The 13,336-nt window shown below is 41.2% G+C and overlaps 1 protein-coding gene across 1 annotated transcript in view; it reads right to left on the bottom strand.

Moving 5' to 3' along the window:
* FGF1 (fibroblast growth factor 1) overlaps positions 1 to 723 on the bottom strand; it is a 233,073-nt gene extending 232,350 nt beyond the window's left edge. Inside the window, exon 1 of the mRNA XM_075209693.1 lies at positions 411 to 723. The gene's annotated coding sequence lies outside the window, so the exon portion shown is untranslated. The remainder of the gene's footprint in view (positions 1 to 410) is intronic.
* Between the last annotated feature and the right edge of the window lie 12,613 nt (positions 724 to 13,336).

Here is a 13,336-nt window from a genome sequence, read left to right as displayed (position 1 = left end):
ACTGATGAGTATACATAATGGTATCTGAGATCCGGGAAAGGACAATGCTGTAATCTGTTCTCATACCCTAATATTTCAAAGTTACTAAATACAACTTATGCGCAAAGAGTTATTTTAGATACATGAACAGGAAAAATAGCCATTATGATAATTTTTACGGATGGTTCACAGCCACAACCCAGCAGTTCTCCCCCCACCTTTTTTTCCTGTGCTGAAACACATGCACCCTTAGGAACAGTGTATATCACTGTATGTACTGATCTACTCTGTATACACTAACAGTTACCAAGTAGTCAATAGGCTGTGCTAGAAAAACCTGATATGTCGGGGAAGCAATCATATAATTTATAGCATATTATTATAATCTCCAAGAGGCTAGGTCAATTAAGGAATCACAAATTCCCTCTTACCTCAGGTTTGTGGGTTTAGACTCCTTCTGGCTGTATTCCTTTGGAACGAACCCTAGTTAGGTCAATGATCCTGCTAATAAAAGACTGTGTTTCTTAAAAAAGGATAGAATGCAATTTCTAATAGCACAGAATATATAACCTTGGGCGTGGAGTAGGTCAATGAAGTGTGTGGTCCAATCCTTTGGCTCAAACTTGTCAGACTCTTGATGCTAATATAAACCTGTTAATCTGAGCCAAGCCGAGGTTATCGAGCACTAAATAACTTGCCCAATATAATGCGCAATAAGTGAAACAAAATGCAGCTATATTCTCCCAGATCACTTGGCACAGCCATGAGCATGCCCAGTCCTTTTTCCCACTGGACATATCCAGTCAGTGCAGTCTGTGGTAAAGTCTCCCATGCTCTGGTGCTCTGGCATAGGGACAGAAGGACAAGCAAAATAAGGACAATAGTCTTGCATTTTTTATTTTTAGCTTTGTGTTGATGCTACTATTTTTGTGTTGGTTGAGTGCCCAAGATGTAGTTCAAGGTTATCAAATATGTCTCTCCTTTGTACAGCTGACATTACGTACCGCCGAACCAGATGCATTTAAATTGCATAGTGATTTTGAAAGAAAGTGAGTGTTGCTATTTGATACTCGTGTACTGTTACCAAATCTGGTCTAGGGAATCTGCTGCAGGCTCTGTTTAGCTTATAGCTCTTTTCAGTGCCGTAACTAGACATTTTAGTGCCCCGGGCGAGACAGGGCACTGGCGCCCCCCATCTATGTGGGAGTGGCATTTGACAAGTGGGTGTGGCCAACCTAACGTGTGGGTGTGTCTAGCACTTTAAGAATTCTGTTACACATATTTGCAGAGAGTACAATTATTGTCAGATTACAGAGACCACAATAGTGGAACAAACTCACCACTTACAAACATGTCAATGGTTATGATAAAGTGAGACCTGATTTGCAGTAATTCATTGTCCATGTAGTCTGTGATCACCAAAACAGCAGCCATTTGTGTAACTACAGCTACACATTATTCACCTGCCTGACGTCCAAACTGACAGACATACAAAACACAGACGTTATCCGACCACTAATCATATAATTACATTTAGTTCTACAAATACTGAAAGGTGAGAATAACATATAGTGTGTGACTCAGAATACAGTCACAAAATGACTACAGATATCTGGGTTACATTCCTCATACACGGACATCTTACTGGAGCCCACGTGGGCAGATATTGGGCAGTGCTGTGTGGGTGAGAGACAATGACTATTAGTACTATATATAGTATATACTCTCACTGTTTATTATCGATAGCTCCATCGTGTGCCTCTGACTTACTATTGCTGCTTGTTGTTTCAATAAAAACAGTTTTGGCCGCATTACCAAATGTATGAGGAAGCCTTTGCTGGTAACAGCCAGTAAACCACACTTCTGGGAATGTTAGAGGAGAGGAGAGTGCAGACACGATGTAGCGGAGCCTTTCAGTCACTACAGAATGTGCATTTGACTTCAGCAGTGGAACGCATGTGCGTTCCACAGACAGGAAGTTCGGTATTTGCGTTCCAAATGCCGAACATGCGTTCCACTGCGGAAGTCAAAGGCCGTACATATAGAGCTAGGTAGCGGGCGGCTGCTGCGCCCCTTTGGGCTTGCGCCCTGGGCGACGGCACCGCCCGCACCACCCACCCTAGTTACGGCTCTGGCTCTTTTGACAGATACCTTTTTAAGATGTATTCTCAGAGTATTTTAACCGTTCAGTGTTTCAGTTTTATTAGTCGGCTAAACTTAGCACAGGGTATGAATACCAAATCGAAAATTTAAACACAGATCAGCTCAAAATAGTGCCACTTAAACTATCATATTACTGATGAACAATGCCTGTTCAAGCCACCGTAGGTTAATATACTCGTAGTGTCCCCTCACCTACACGCCAGGTAGGTAAAATTGAACTCTTCTTTAATTTAAAATCTGCCTTCCTTCAAACCTCCCACTAGGCTTTTTAAAAGGGTCACGGCAGTCTTAGTCACGCATTTCATTTTTACTAAAATCTAAATTGTAGGGAACAGAGGCGTGAATAAGTGCTAATGAGTAAGAAGATGTTTCTCTTTCATGTTTTGTTTTTTTTACTATGGAAAACAACTATTCTCTTCTATTTTAAAAATGAATTTTAGTTTATATCTCTCCCTATTACAATTTGCATACTCCTAAAACTATTGTGTGCCCCCAAAAGCTTTGCACCCTAGATTGCAACCTAGTCAGCCCACTGGATAATCAGGCCCAACTGATGAACAATGAGACCACTGCAGTACACTGAAGCTCAGGAGAGGTTTTCTTATGGCCTATCAGTTTGGAGTTTCTACAGTGTAAAAAAATATTTCTAACCCAGCAGATTTGTTCTTCAATTTGGAACCAGATGAGTTTTTCGGTTTAATTTGGACAACGTTTTCACTGTTAGCCTCAGTTTTTTTGGCTTTTGATTAAGCTCTATTGTCTTTAAGGCTCAATTATGCAACTGCAAAATGTGACATCAAGGGAGAAGGGAAAATATTATTATGCCATGTGCCTATTTTTTCACAAACATGCCTGTTATTGCAAGAAGCACATGGACTAGAGCAATGGTAGTGCGTGCGGGGTGTTACTGGGTGGGTTGAAGTGTTCCTAGTTAAATGCAGGCTAGACACAGTATTGTGTCTGACTGCAGAAATTAGATATTTGAATTAACTTGGAGAAAGTGTATTTATGGGTGTATATCTAGGCTAGCAGAGGACTGCAGATCTCTTTTCCTCAGACAAAGGAATTCATTTTTACATGTCCTTAGAGGAGGTAATATTATTATTTTCGTAGATTTGTAAGGTGCCACAGCGCTCCACAGCTCTGTACAGTAGGGAAAACAGTACATGCATAAAACAAGGAAATACAAGGTAGACAAAATAAATGCAGACATGAAAACAAAGGCTATGAAGGACCCTGCTCATTAGAGAGCTTACATTCTAAGTGGAAGAGGGCACAGCTGAACTAAGAGAAGTAAATGTGTTTCAGAGTAAAGATTGGAATAGTTGTGAGGGTGCATTAGTGTGAATAGTGTTATCGAGGATAAGGTCATCTTTAAAAAAAGAGATGGGTTTTCAAAGACTATCTAAAGATTTGAAGGCTGTGGAAAAGTCCGATAGGGAATTTCATAAGTCGGGAGCAGCACGGGAGAAGTCTTGTAGGCGGGAGTGAGAGGTGGTTACCAGAGACGAGACAAAGCGCAGGTCCGAGGTATATTTAAGAGGGTGTGAGGAAGAGTATCTTGATATGAGATTTGAGACACCACTACCCCGGTATGCAGGGGTAGTGTTGTTGAGGGCTTTGTAAGTGACAGTGAGTAATTTCAATTGATTTCTGTGGGATACTGGGAGCCAGTGTAGGGATGTGCAAAGTGGTGCAGCAGATGTGGAGCGGTGAGAGAGAAAGATCAGTCTTGCAGCAGCATTTAGGATGGATTGAAGTGTGGATAGATGGGTCTTTGGAATGCCAGATAGCAGGAGGTTGCAATAGTGAAGACGGGAGATGATAAGAGAATGGATAAGAGTTTTGGTAGCATGTTGAGTAAGAAAAGGGCGTATTCTGGCAATGTTTTTAAGGCGGAGTCGACAGGACTGGGAGAGAGTCTGGATGTGAGGAATAAAGCAGAGGGCCGAGTCAAGTGTGACATTAAGACAGCGGGCTTGTGAGACTGACAAAATTGTGGTGTTATTGACAGTGAGGGAGATAATAAGCTCTGTTTTGGACATGTTGAGCTTTAGGTAGCGTTGGGACATCCATGTGGAGATAGCAGAAAGACAGTTGGTTACATGAGATAGAAGGAGAGAGGTCAGGGAAAGAACTATATATATTTGGGCGTCATCAGCGTAGAGGTGGTATTGGAGGTTGAATGAGTGAATTTTGCCCCAAAAGAAGAGGTGTACAATGAAAAAAGTAAAAGGACCAAAAACAGATAGTGGGAGTGGAAGCGAGTATGTGCCAGAGGAAGAAACACTAAAGGAGCGGTTCAATAGGTAGGAAGTGAACCAGGATCTGTGTCACAATCGCCAATGGAGTGATGGGTGTGTAGGAGAAGAGGGTGATCAACAATATCAAAAGCAGCAGAGAGGTCCGGGAGAATGAGTATGGAGAAATTACCATTAGATTTTGCATAAAGTAGATCATTGGTCCCATTTGTGAGAGCAGTTTCAGTCGAATGTCAGGGGTGGAAGCCTGATTACAGAGAGTTGAGAATGAAATGAGAGTAGAGAAAGTGAGACAGGTGTTTGTACACTAATCGTTCAAGTAGTTTGTAGGCAAAGGTGAGGAGAGAAATAGGGCAGTAGTTGGAGAGAGAGGCTGGATCGAGAGATGGTTTCTTTAGAATAGGTGAGATGAGAGCATGTTTAAAGGGGGGTGGAAATGTACCAGTGGAGAGACACAGGCTGAAGAGGTGAGTTAGAGGTGGGCATGCAGCGAAGTAAAGGGAGCGGAGTAGTTTGGAAGAAATAGGATTGAGTGAACAGGTTGTAGGGTGAGATGATAAGATGAGTGCAGAAATTTTGTGTTCAATTACTGGAGAGAATAAATTAAGTGTGGATTGTGGAGTGTAGGTAAAGGTGGGTAGAGTGCAGTGAGTGGAATTTGGCATGAGGAAATATCTTGTCTAATGGTGTCAATTTTGTCCATCAAAAAGGTGGCAAAATCATGGGCGGTGAGGGAGGAAGCAGAAGAAGGTGCAGGTGGGCAGAGAAGTGAGTTGAAGGTGGCAAAGAGGCGACGTGGGTTAGAAGACTGGGTGATATTAAAGATTTGAAGAATGTTTGTTTGTCAATTGAAAGGGCAGTGCTGTAAGATGAAAGGATGAATTTATTAGTGGAGGAAATCTGGATAGGAACGAGATTTGTTGTGCCATGACTGAGGTTTGGCTCATCGGAGACTATATGTAGTAGCTGGAGCTGCATTGTCTAGAGCTGAAGTGAGTGTTTTGTTATAGAAAAAGGCAGCCTGATTAGGACAGGACAATGCAGTCATTAGAGAAAATAGTTGTTTTAGTGAAAATGAGTGGATTGGGTTAAGAGTACTTATGTTTCATTGTGTACGTGTGTATTTGGGTGCAGGGGGAAGGGCATGTGGTAAGGTGAGGCTGAAGGAAAGGAGGTTGTGGTCGGAGAGTGGGAAGGCTAAATTGGATAAACTAGAGATGAAGCAGTAGCAGGAGAAGACAAGGTTAAGGGAGTGCCCATTACAGTGGGTGGGAGATGAGGTCCATTGGGAGAGACCAAAGGAGGATGTAAGTGAAATAAGTTTAGTGGCAGAAGAGACAGTGGGATTATCAATGGGAATGTTGAAATCACCCAGTATAAGTGTAGGCAGGTCAAAGGATGGAAAATAAGTAAGTCATGCCACAAAGTTGCCAAGGAATTGGGAACCTGGACCTGAGGAGAGATAAATGACAGCAACACGAAGGTGGAGAGGATACAATCGACGGATAGTGTGAACTTCAAAGGAAGAGAATGAGAGTGCGGGTTCAGAGGGTATGACTTGGAAGGTGCAGCTTGGAGAGAGTAGAATGCCTACTCCACCAGCTTATCTGTTTCTGGGTCTGGGAGTGTGGCTGAGGGAGAGTCCCCCATAGGAGAGAGCTGCAGGGGATGTAGTGTCAGAGGAGGTGAGCCAAGTTTCTGTAATGGCAAGGAGGTTTAGGGATTTTCAAATTAATATATCATGGATGGATGTATGTTTGTTACAAACAGATCTGGCATTCCATAGTGCACAGGAGAAGGGAAGAGAGGGTAGTGGAGATATGTGGATAAGATTGACAGAATTTAATGTACGGGTTGGATGGAAAGGTTTGGGGTGGAGCGAGGAGTGTGAGCAGATAATGAGTATCGTACGGGGCCCAGGGTTCGGTGAGATAAGATACACCAGCAACCATGAGAAGTAGCAGGGTGAGAAGGAGGACACGCGAGGATGATTTGTGGGTGTGAGGTTTATTTCTGTTTATGTAGGCTGGTGAGTGTGGTGTGTGCAGGAGACAAAACAGTTCATGTGTACAGACTAATGAGGAGAGAAGTAATGAAGGGAAAATTATAATCAGGGAGGGAGGAATAGGATTATGGAGAAAGAAGAGGAGCTTGGAGAGAAGTATGGTGCAAATAGCAGAGACTGTAAACTGAGTAGGTGCATGATGGAGAGATGTCAATGAATGTGTATTAGATAGGGTAGGTAATGAGAGAGTTGAAAGGAACAATTAATCCAAATTGTGTGGGACAATGGAAGAGGTGAAGGATACTTTACCGCCCCTTGGCTGGGGCTAATGGAGTAGACAGTTTCTGCCGCTCTGACCCAACGAGGTCCAGGAGTATGCTAACAGTTGGGTGCAGAGGGTTTAGCAGCCAAACTGAGATGGTAACAGCGATCACAACTGAGCTAAGTGAGTAGCTGAACAGATGTTGAAACCGAAATGACAGTTGAACTCTGTGGGTCCCACAGCTGGACAGAGATGGTAGTTCTGTAGATCCTAAAACAGCCTTGTTTTCTGTATGAAGTCAATCCTGAGCACAGCTGTGACATTTCCAACAGTATTTAGAAATATCCAAAGCTTTATATTTGTGAAAATAAGGAAAAGTGGGAGCTTGGGCTAAGAGCTGAGCCAGTGTACAGCTTACTCCATTTACTGTCCGCATGCCACTCAATACCACTCTCTTACTGAGGTAGGAGGTAGAAGAACAGTATTCCACCTATACTTTCTCAGGGATGTCTTCTTACCCCTCTAAGCACACAAATCCCAATGTTATAAAAACATTAGAAAATACAGTACAGTTATATTGTTATGTGAGAAACAGACAAATCGGAATTAGTGCTTTGTGTGCTTGCCCAGAAGGAAAAAAGCGATTTGCTAGTAACGTATATTGTGTTAAACTTAACATAAGCCCCTCAATGTTTACATTTTCTTTCTGTTAGTAAAACACTTCTTTTTGTTTTATCAGATGACTAGAGTGCAGTCTCTCTGTCCACTCTATGTAACGAGATTGCTGGATCCCTGTTTATAAGAGAGGAAGTTATTTGTGCGAAGTTACAAAGAGACCTGATAGAAGAGAGGCGCTCAACTACATATTCCTTCTGATACTGAAAGTATTCTCAGTAGAAGAACTAGCAACAAAGTGTGTGTAGTTTTAGTCAGTGTAACTCATTTGGCAAGATTTATTTATAATTTTGCTTAATGCCTCTATCTGTCAAAGATTCAAAATGACTGCGTACCATACTTGACAACTTTTCCTCGTTGGCTTCAGGGAGATCCAGGGGGAGGTGGGCGTGCGGGGGCGGGGCTTGCCAAATCGCATCATTTTGACCCCCTAAACTATTGTCACAATTTTGCCCAATTACAGCAGGGGGCGGGGCTAAGATGATGCTATATTGCATCATTAAGCACCGCCCTTACCACTTGTCTATTGTGGGGGTGAGAACTGGAGGTTGCCCTGCCCTCACAGGGGGTCTCCCAGAAATGCGGTAGTCTCCCAAACATTCCGAGAGAGTAGGCAACTATGCGTTAAAGAGTAGCTAATGAATCTCTAGAGACTGAAGTGTCTTTTACATTTCTGTCTCTATTACTGTAGTCATGTTGTCTTATCTGTCAGTCTTTGATTAAATCTTGGTCTCTATGAAAATGGCCACCTCCATAGGCATCAATACATGGACATAGGACACAATTTCTGAACTATGTCATCATGCCACAGATGGCGAAGCCAACCACGTCTTGCACTGGCTCAGCATCAGGGAGAATGCCAGACTCTTCAGGGATTTAGGGAGATCACCCCTATTTCAGGGAGTCTCCCTGACATTCAGGGAGAGTTGGCAAGTATGCTGTGTACTAATATTTACTGTTCCACATAAACATAGGTCATTAACTGAACAGTGTGTGTGTGTTGTGTACCCTAATACAGACTTATTAGGACATAACAACTTTTTGATAGCCCTTTAAATTTAATTGTGATTTGTGTGATGTTAAAAATTCTTGCCTTGTGTATTGCAACTTACCTGTCTTTTAGATTGAGCAATCGTAGGTGCAAGCATGGTACTTTAAGGGCACATGCCCAAATAAGCTCTACGTTTACAGATCCTCTTGATTAAGCGTGACTAGAGTGTGCACATTCAAGCACATGCATTGGTTTTTTCCTTTCTATTGTTTTCCTTGTTGCTCTATGTCCTTGCCATTATGTTTCATGAACCCATGTTCTGAACTAATTTATATGCCTTTGACCCTGACATCAGCTTGTTACCGTTTATGAATTTGTTCTATCACCCTGACATCAAACTTATATTTTTGTACTCTCTTGTTTATCAGAAGTCAGTTGAGAATGACCTGAGGGCTTTGTCCGCAGCACCAAAATCCATCACTCGCTTGCAGGGTACCTGGTGAAAACTAGGATTCATATTAGACTCTGCACCCCAGGTTAATAAAATCGCTAGTAGCACACATGGTCCACATCTGAGACATTTCACTGTTTTTTAAATATTTTTTTCTTGTCAATCGCCAAGTGCCTTATTTATCCAGTGTCAAAATAGATAATTCTTCTAAACTTCTCGCTTTGGAATATATTTAAGGTACTGAGGGGCCTATTTAACAATGAGTTTTTTCAAGTCGCATTTTTAAGGGTGGTTAACATTTATTAATACGATATCTGCTGCTTTGCATTTTTTATCAAAATCCATAGCAGTCCCCATAAATGTCTATGGGGACTGTTATGTCACAAGTAATGAAAAGGCATTTACACGCATTTACAGCTCAGGCTGGCGTACATTACCGTAGATGTAATTTTTCAGTTCTGCTCTATGGAGAGATCATTGTGGTAGAAGGATCTTCAGATCCTTCACCGTATCTTACTGCTCTCTTGCAATAGTGATCATAGAAAAAATACGCGTGTGGTCTTTCAGGAACAGTAGTTTTTCGTTACTGCTGTTCCTGTTGAAGCTTTTTAATAAATGCACACAATCTTTCAATCCTTATCTTTGTGATAAGGATTGAAAGGGATCGTGTTAAAAATGCGGTGATTCTTAAATATGCCCCTAAGTGATAGGATGCATAGATCATGAAATCTTGCAACATTTGAGAACTGTGTGACTGTATAATTAGAGGTTGTATGAGCACTGGCAGATCTGCATCATAATTAGAGATGGGCGGTCTCGGTTCCCCGAGACCCGAATCCTACCGAATTTTGCCTATCCGAGTACCGAGCCGAGCACGCTCGGTACTCTCCCGCCCATTCGGAATCGAAATTGAGGCAAAACATCATTGCGATGTATTCGTATTTCTGAGCTCGGTTCTCGCTAGATTTGAAAAGCATAAATACCAGCCTCCACTGCAATCCATCGGCATTTGACAGAGAGAGAGAGAAAGCAGGGTTAGGTCACACTGGTTATATCAGCGCAGGGACAGAGCAGTAATTGGACACATTATTGTCTCTATTCCATACCATTCTAATCTTAATACTAGTTGTTACAGTAGTAAGAGGAGAAGAGAGGAGGGTTTTTGTTCAGTTTCTGGCACTCCAAGTGCTTTTGGGGTGTCCCCCATTCTTTTGCATAAATTTTTCTGCCTGTCAAAAGTCCTATTTGGCAGCAGTGTCCAAAAAATATATTTAGCACTCCCAAGTGTTTTTGGGGTGTCCCCCATTCTTTTGCATTAATTTTTCTGGCTGTCAAAAGTCCTATTTGGCAGCAGTGTCCAAAAAATATATTTAGCACTCCCAAGTGTTTTGGGGTGTCCCCCATTCTTTTGCATTAATTTTTCTGGCTGTCAAAAGTCATATTTGTCAGCAGTATCTAAAACAATTTGTAGCACTACAAGTGCTTTGGGCTCATAATGGATTCAAAGCAGTCCACATATGAGCAGAATGAGCAACCAGGTTCTGTCACCAGTCCTGATGGTAGTGTTCCCAGTACATCATCTGGGAAAGGCGATGTTAAACTACACAGTCTTTTGAAATCTGTCAAAAAAAACACACACCAAAAAAAAATGTACCGTGTTGAAGTGAAAAAGAAGTGTAACTGAGGAAAAGTTGACTGCTGATAAAAAAAAAATTGCCAACATGCCATTCTACACACGCAGTGGCAAAGAGAGAATGAGGCCTTCACCTTTCTCTATTATTGTCAGATCCAAAAATGTTACCGAGCCTACAAGTGGTGCACAACTACTGTTACGCGTCAAAGCCGAGCTGCAAGATAACAGTAAGGCATTAGAGGATAATGTTTGCTCTGAATCACAAATGACACCAATCCCTGTGGAGAGTCCATTCAACAGTTGGATGTCTAATCGTGAGCATTCTGTTAGTGTACCCATAAAGAAGGGGCCTTTCAGCAGTTCTGCTAATGTGTGCCTGAACAGCCCGAGTGTAGCCGGTGATACACCAAGTGAGGATGCCACTTTGGAATTAGAAGAGGATGAGGGGGAGATTTGGGTAGCCGACGAGAACGCTGATGAGGATGTGGTTGATTGTGTAAGTCCTGCACCAGTGGCAGCAGTTCTGGCACGTGAGGTTCTGGCACCAATTTACACTTTCCAAACACAAGCAGAGATGACGCAGGTGGCAGACCACAACAGTTTGACATCTGGGCTGGTTTGAAGGATTTGACAAAAATATTTGTGACCTTGCTCATAACTGCAACCAAGCCTACTATTAACATGCAAAGGATGGTGGAGGGCCTAGCAGGGTTTAAACTATATTTTTCCTAGTTTGCACTAATACGGTTTGGGTGTAATATACATCCAAAGTCGAGTGCTCAATTGATGAAGAGTCATTGATGAAGAGGAAGACAAGCAGGCATGTCTGTAGAATTTGCAGGCAAATTCTACTGCGTTATATAGGTAACACCCAAAGAGAAGACCTCCATTGCTCCATTGTTAATTGTAATTGCTGAAATAGAAATAATAGGGCTGACACTCTGTGTAAATCTGCAGTTACATTTTATTGTACCATAGCTCACTCACAAACAGGAGAGGTGGCAGGGTTCAGGGCTAATCTTCCTCAAACAATACTAATTCATCCCACCATCATAGAAGTCTATGATGGTGGGATGAATTAATATTGTTTGAGGAAGATTAGCACTGGGTGACAGATTTCATACTTGCTTCCTCTTGCAAAGGATTGTTTAACTGTAAATTATTGGTTATGGGGATATTGATGATGAAGGTGTTGGGGGGGGGGGGGTAGATCGCAGGTGCTGGGATGTAGATGATTTTTTTTAACCTAAGTCTCTGATTTTCTCAACAGCTTTCCAAGAACTCGCTGAAAAATTACGTAACATGGATGAGGATCCCAGATGGTTAAGGTCCCTACCTCTACTGAGTGTTGCTTTAAAGACGCTACAAATGGCTAGACAACTGTTGTCAGGATTTCTGTCAAAATATTTCCATACTTAAGAGGTGGATTTTTGGTCTTATGCCCAGGCATAACAATGGCCTTTTTCTTATCACTGGCAAGAAATGCACCAATTTTTCTTTGAAAGTGTATGAAAATCATATTGTGACCTAGGAGGTGGGCAAAATTGAATGGAAATGACTGAAAATTAGTGTTAGTGAGGTTAATAATAATGTAGGTACAAAATGATACCTAAATTCTGTTATTTTAGGCCAAAAAAAATATTTTTTTTTAACAAATAGCAAAACAAAACCAAACAAAACCAAAACTAAAACACGCAATGGCTGTTTAGCAAAACCAAAACCAAAACCAAAACACAACGGTAATCCAGATCCAAAACCAAAACACGGAAGTCAGTGAGCATCTCTAATCATAATAAGCTTCTATGTGAGTGTATCTACTCTTTAATACTTCTCTGCTGGCCTGGAGTCTTTAGAAACAATGTAGGTAGATGTATCAAACATTCTAAAAAATGAAAAGTGGAGATGTTGCCAATAACAGCCAATCAGTTTCAAACTATCATTTCCTATAATGTATTTTGTAATGTAATTTTATAAATCTATCCCATGGCCGATTATTCTGTAGACGCTTGCATCTGCCTATAGCACAATTATCCAAGCATATTCTACATGGAGTCAGGGGAGGGCTGGGCCGGGGGACAGGGGGGCATCGGTCCCCCAGGCCGCTCAGAGTGACCGCTTTTCAACATATGCAAATATGTAGAATATATGTCTCTTAGACATATAATACAAAAATAAAATGAAAAAAATCTCAAATAATAATAAATATGATAATTTTACTTCAATACTTCAATAATTTTACGTCAATTAACTGCCAAAGCATTTCACAGCAGTTGTCATATATCTAAACCCTGGGCTGCTTATAGGTTTCTTGATGATTTCAAAATTACTCACTTAAGGATAGTTTAATGTTGAGTTAAAGCCACAACAAATGGTTTCTGCAACAGTATTAAGCCTTTTTTTACTATAATCTATAATAAATCTATGCTATAGTAATGGAGGACTCTGTATATTGTGACGTTAGTCACGGATGAGTAACTGTGTGTGTGTGTGTGGTGACTTCAGAGCAGTGTTGGATGTGTGTAATTTAATGACTTATACAGCTTTGAAACAGCAAGGAAACCTTTGACTCACAAAGACAGGGTTGATCAAGCTGTAGCAAGATTATTATTTTTTACATATACTGTTGAAATAAACATGCAATTGTATAATTTTAGCTACATTTCTGTATGATTATGAATAACTATTATATGAGATAAGTCAGCACACACTAAAAAATTCCTGTTTAGCAAAATAGAATCAGTTGCTTTCTTTGAAAACCCTGGCCTAATACAAATCTTCAAAGAGAAGGAAAAAGGAACAAAAATGTGTGTACAAGGGGCACTCCAGGACTTACAATTTTCCACATGTAAAATGTGCATTTCTGCTTTATTGGTCTACATTAAAAATAAAAAATAAAAATCTAAAAGTTTGCTGTTT

Source organism: Mixophyes fleayi, chromosome 4, assembly GCF_038048845.1.
Source record: "Mixophyes fleayi isolate aMixFle1 chromosome 4, aMixFle1.hap1, whole genome shotgun sequence".
Lineage (NCBI taxonomy): Eukaryota > Metazoa > Chordata > Amphibia > Anura > Limnodynastidae > Mixophyes > Mixophyes fleayi.
This window is presented reverse-complemented; position numbering and strand designations above follow the sequence as displayed.